This window comes from Protopterus annectens, chromosome 5.part0, assembly GCF_019279795.1.
Source record: "Protopterus annectens isolate FY-2018-M chromosome 5.part0, PAN1.0, whole genome shotgun sequence".
NCBI lineage: Eukaryota > Metazoa > Chordata > Ceratodontiformes > Protopteridae > Protopterus > Protopterus annectens.
In genome coordinates, this window is record NC_056735.1 from 1691686843 (window position 1) to 1691692842 (window position 6000).

Consider the following 6000-nt stretch of genomic DNA (forward strand, 5'->3'; position numbering starts at 1 on the left):
CACATTTTTTGGCATTGAGCTTAAGGCCATGGTTCTGACACCAGTCGTTGGTCTCAGTAAGAGGCCTTTCTATAAGATGTCAACATCACCTGGGGAGTTAATAATGGCTCACAACTTGCAATCATCTGCAAACTTTTATCAGCCAGAGTCCTTTTGTGTTGGCCTGGACTTCTGGAAAGTAGGTACCAAACAGGAGAGGACTCAGGACCGATCCCTGTGGGACTCCACTCGCGACTGGTTGGCAGTCTGACTTGGAGTCAGCTACTTTCACACTGTGGGTTCTATCTGTGAGCCAGTTTGCAACCCACCTAGTGATATAGGGGTTGATGCCTAGCTTAGTGAGTTTTTCTATGATTCCTGAGTGGGAATGTTATCACAGGCCTTGGCCAGGTCAAGGTAGACTGTATGAACCACCTTGTCTTCATCCACATCTCTGGTGACTGACTCAAAGAAGTCAACTAAGTTGAGCAGGCATGATCTTCCCTTCAGAAAACCAAACTGTGTGGGATCCAGAGTTTGGAGATATATCCTTGTTTATTAGGTCTGTGATGATGCCTTCCATAGCTTTGCATATCAGACTTGTCAGGCTAATGGGGCAGTAGTTCCCAGGGCCTGTAGCCACTCCTCCTTTGTGAAGAGGGGTGACTGTAGCAGTGCATCATTCAGTAGGGACAAAGCCTTAGGTGAGGCTGTGATTGAACAGGGCACACAAGTGAGGTGCCAGTTCACTCTGTTGTTCATGTAGAACACAACCAGGGATATTCCTGTAGCCACTCCTCCTTTGTGGAGAGGGATGACTGTAGCAGTGCGTCATTCAGTAGGGACAAAGCCTTAGGTGAGGCTGTGATTGAACAGGGCACACAAGTGAGGTGCCAGTTCACTCTGTAGTTCATGTAGAACACAACCAGAGATATTGTCACGTCCTGTAGAAGCTGTATTCTTGGCCTTTGACAGTGCTGTTTTAACCTGTGCAGCAATAATACTGGCTGCCTGGCAATCTACTGGTATTGTGTCTGGTCCTTTGGGGGGGGTAAAGTTGGCACTAAATCTGTTGGCCAGTATATTGGCAAGATCTGTTGGCTTGGTATAGGAGGTACAATTGTGCAGCAGCTCAGAGCAAATCTGGGTATTGCTGTGGAGACTCTTTACATAACTATAGAAGGCCTTGTGGTTGTCTTTACTATCTGCTGCAATTCTGTTTTCATACCTAGCTTTAGAGGATTTGATGAGGGATCTCAACTTTTTGTTGAGGCTGATAAGGGAGTTTTTCCAGTCTTGGGACTTCACCTTATTCCACATCAGTATCCTCCTTCTGTTGTAGAGTTTGTTTATGGCAGGGGACCACCAGATTGGCTTCCTTTTTTTGGAGGAGAGCGTCTTGATTCTATTGAGTATGGCGAGATCCATGCATTTGTGTACGTGTACGTACAGTGCATTAGTATATGATTCGGCGGTCATGCAACTATTCTCCATTTGCATGGGTGCCATGAAGTTGGTCACCTCTGTTTTTAGGAGCTCATAGTTAGCTTTTGAGAAGTTTTTCATGGTGGTTACCTTTTGGGGGGGGGGGGGATGAGGATTTCCAAAGTAATTAATTTGTGTTTGGCTCTAACCAGGGAGGAGTTCACTATTGGTGTAGAGTAACAGTTGATAATGTTAGTAATGACCAGGTGAAGGATGTTGCTACCTCTAGTGGGGGTAAGAATGAGCTGGTCCAGGGCATTGGAATTAATGAATTCTAGGAAACGTTGGGCAAGTGTATTGGTACATGAGTAGTTTTCCCAGTTAATGGAGAGGTTGCTGAAGTCGCCCAGTATGAGAGTTAGGTTGGACCCTAATATTCTCCAAGGTGCTTAGAAGTTGTCCCAAGACTCACTCCACGTTCCTGACAGAAATAATTAATTAAACTGTGATTTTTTTTTTTTTTTAACATTTTGAAGAAAATATGTTTATGAATTGAATTTGAATCCACTCATTTTGATCCAGATTAAACCCTAGCTGAATATCTGAAAGATTTTAAAGGTCCATCATTAAACAATTGGACCAGTCTATAAAACCTTTTTCTTCCTATCTGCTGAGTTCTGTCTTGTTAAGGTTTGATGATTGTCCTTTGGAAATTTGAAAATGAATCCGCAATTTGAACCAATGTTTAATATTTGAGCTAGATGTAAAAATGCCTTGTATCTTTCAAAATTAAATTAGCATACAGATAAGAGAAAGGTAAATAAATGTTATATTGCATATAATTGCAAAAAGTATACATAGATTTCATCTGTATATCTGTGTAGAGCAAAATTTTCATTTTTTTATCGAATAACATTTGATGTAATGATTTCCAGTAGATCGATAGTGGTTTATCAATCCAATAAATTAAAACTTTTAAAGAAACAGCTTTAGCAAAAATTCCCAAATCTGGAAATCCCCCCCCCGGATTCACTATCCTTCCATGCAGGACTAGCTTAGTCCTGCACGGAAGCGGCCGTTTAGGAGCAGGAAGCCAGTACGCCATGTATATCTATGAAGGTGCACTGCCTGAGCTCCTAAACGGACACGGAGCATGTACGAGTGCAGGCGGCGTGTCTGAGAGCAGAGCTCTCAGAATATACATGCCCCTGCAATGAAGAACAGCACTGTATGAATAAGAAATGAGCAAGACCGCTCACAGGTGTTCGCATACCCTCAGCAACATCCCCCCAAGTTTACAAGAGCAGTAGTTAAAGCATTAAATATAAAGAAGTGTTTTTTTTTTTTTTTATACAACAGATTACATTTAACTGTAGGTGCGTGGGTTTGCCCATCACTTAGCTATGGTTAATGCAGCTTAAATGGCATGAGGACAAGAAGATAAAAAGCAAGATATATGCAAATGAAGCAGTACAGCTATAGTGTAGTGGGCAGAGCATTCGCCTTATGAGCAGTCATTCCCGGTTCAAGTCCCACTCCAGTACAATCCATTTTCCATGTCAACTCACTTTATGATCAATTTATTTTGTTGCATAACCTACTACATAACCTATATTTGTGAACTGGAGTACTGCATTAAATGCAGATGTGAGGTGTCATTGTCATAATGTTGTAAAGTCCACAGATAATCACAAGCGTCTCATTCAGTATTATGTACATGGGAATAAGGGATACAAAATGGAAGGTATAATGTGTAATGAATGATAAATCCATACAGTTTCCAAATCCACCACCTTCCCAAGAACAATTAGACATTACTGTCTAAATTAGTGCGGTGGTAAGCGGGAGTAAGCATATTTAAGCAGGAGTAAGCATATTTAAGCAGGAGTAAGCATATTTAAGCAGGAGTAAGCATATTTAAGCAGTAGTAAGCGAGTTTAAGCCCATTTGTGCAGGGATAAGCAATGCGCACACAAGTTAAGCAATATTGAAGCTAACTCTCTGTAAGCATATTTAACTGGAGGTTAGCATTGCTTACCTTCATGCAAACCCACTTACAATTGCTTAAAAGTGCCTTAATCACTCTGTATGCATCAGCCGCTGTTCTGGCCAGAAACAAAATAAACAACCTTTGCAGGTCTTGAACCCAGGACCCTGTATACTATAGCCACAGTAGTTAACCACTAAGCCATCACAGCAGTACATAAGATTGAGGTATCACCCGACAGATCCTCACCATAGGAAATACAAACTGAAAATGTGAAAGCAATCTATATACAGTTTTATATTGTATAACCTACTACATAACATAAATATGTGAACTGGAGTACTGCATTAAGCCCAGATGTGAAGTGTCATTGTAAGAAAGTGTTGAAATCCCCTGATAAACACAAGGACCCTATACAGTGTACGCACACATGAATCTTGGATACCAAACACATATATAACATGTAATGAATAATAAATCGATGCCAAAATGCGAATATAATGCAAATTAAATATTAAGCAATGCTAAGCATTGCACAGCCCAGCTTAGTAGGTGTAAGCAATGAGTAGGCCAGCTAACTGAGTCTGCCCATTGGTATACCCCTTTAAGCAATGCCAACCTTGGGTAAGCAGGTTTGCCCATAGCTTAGCATTTTCAAAACTGTCCAGTCATGGCAAAGTGCGGGAAACTGTCCCTATTTTAAACCCAACAGGTGGGAATACATCTCATAACTGGTTGTAACTTCCCCCTGTAGGCACTATGTCTGGAATGGGAGAGGGTGTGCGCTTTTGGGCGCAGTACTGGGGCATCCAGAAGTCCAGAGTCATGGCAGGACTCCTTGTGAAAGACCATGACCAGAGATTGCTGCAGGACCAGTACCAGGGGTCCCAATACAAGGCATAAGCCTGGGACCATCTCATCCGTGACCTCACCAGTGCCACTGGCATACCCTGAACTGGTGAGCAGGTCAGGCATCACTATGCCGACCTGAAGTGGAGAAAGGGGGATCTCTTGGATCAGTGGATCCAAGAGGCTAGGAGGACTGGGGATGTCCCAGCCATGTGTAAGTATCAGTCCACTACCTGTTTAATAATTGCCAGCTCATGTATATTATGGATAGGTATGGCTAAATATTCCTCTTATGTCTTTCACAGTGGCAGGTGAGTGGGTTGCAAACCAGGAAGCCCATGCCTGTAGACTGCAGTGGTTGCAACGCGAGGTAGGTTAGTAATACTCTTGCATTTACTGTCATAGGAAATAAACCTAAAAGTAGTAGTAAGTAAGGCATGTACTGCATACACCAGAGAATAGGGCAGGAAGAGTCTCATATAGGTTGTATGTAAATAAAAGCATAATAGCCTGACAATAAAGGTCTAAATGCTGGACTGCATGTGTTCATGCTGGTATCATATGGTAATGTAGAGTTGCAATCACTTAATAGTACTGTTTTATTAAGCACTGTTACCCACACTGTGCTACATAAATAAACTGTGTAGGGATGCCTGTATATGACTGTTGCAATTCTAAGAGATCATATAGTACAATTGAGGGAGACCTAGATAGAAAACAGTGAAAAGACTGACAACAAAATCCAAATGGCACACTCAACTGCAACGTGAACTGTTGTATTTTTTGCACGCATAGCCATGGTTCGAATCCTGAGAGTGGTAGTAGCAGTATTATACCCCATAACTGTACATATATGTTCAGAATGTCTAGTAAATCTGCCCATATCTGCTGCCTGTCCTCCTGAAAATCAGTGCGATGATCCCAGACATTTAGGCAGCAAACAAGACATACACCTGATTGTCAGACATCTATAAGAACAAACCTGGCCCTCTACTCTCATAACATAATTAGCCAAGTATGTCCCATCTCCACCCCCATGGTGTCAAGATGTGACCAGAGTGTGTACAGTAACAGAGTGAGACATATGTGTATAATAGTAATGTGGAAACTGGTAATTTGTGTAGCAACATTCAGATAGTGCTAACAAAACATTGCTCCCACAGGTCTGTCAGATACAAACACTGTGTCTAGAAATAAAAAATCATGTACTGATACTATTTACTCTGGTATTGTATGGCATTGTTAGTGTTGCAGTTGCTCTGAATAATAAGGTATTACTCATCACTGTCACCCACACTGTACTACATAATACAACTGTCTAGGAAATCCTGTATAAAAGTGTTGTAATTACAAGGTCAGAATGTAAAACCACAGGAGAATTATAGACCAAAATCAGATGAGATATGCAGCAATATCTATATGGCACACTCAACTGTGATGGACAGTGTTTTATTTTTAGCAGACACAGCCATGGTTCGAATTTTGGGAGTGGTAGTAAGATGTATGCAGAATCATACCCCACAAGTGTACAGAATGTCCAGAATGTCCAGTTAATCGGCCCATATCTGCCGGCTGTTACTCTGTCCCCCTGCCATATTAGTGTGCTAATTTTTGACATGTCGGCAGCATTTCATGTCATATAACTGACTGTCAGACCTGTACATATTTGGAAAATGTCATATAAAACAAACCTGTCATTCTACAAGTCACTAAAGGTTTAAGAGGGCAATAGTCAAAATATGTCCCGGTTCACCTCCATG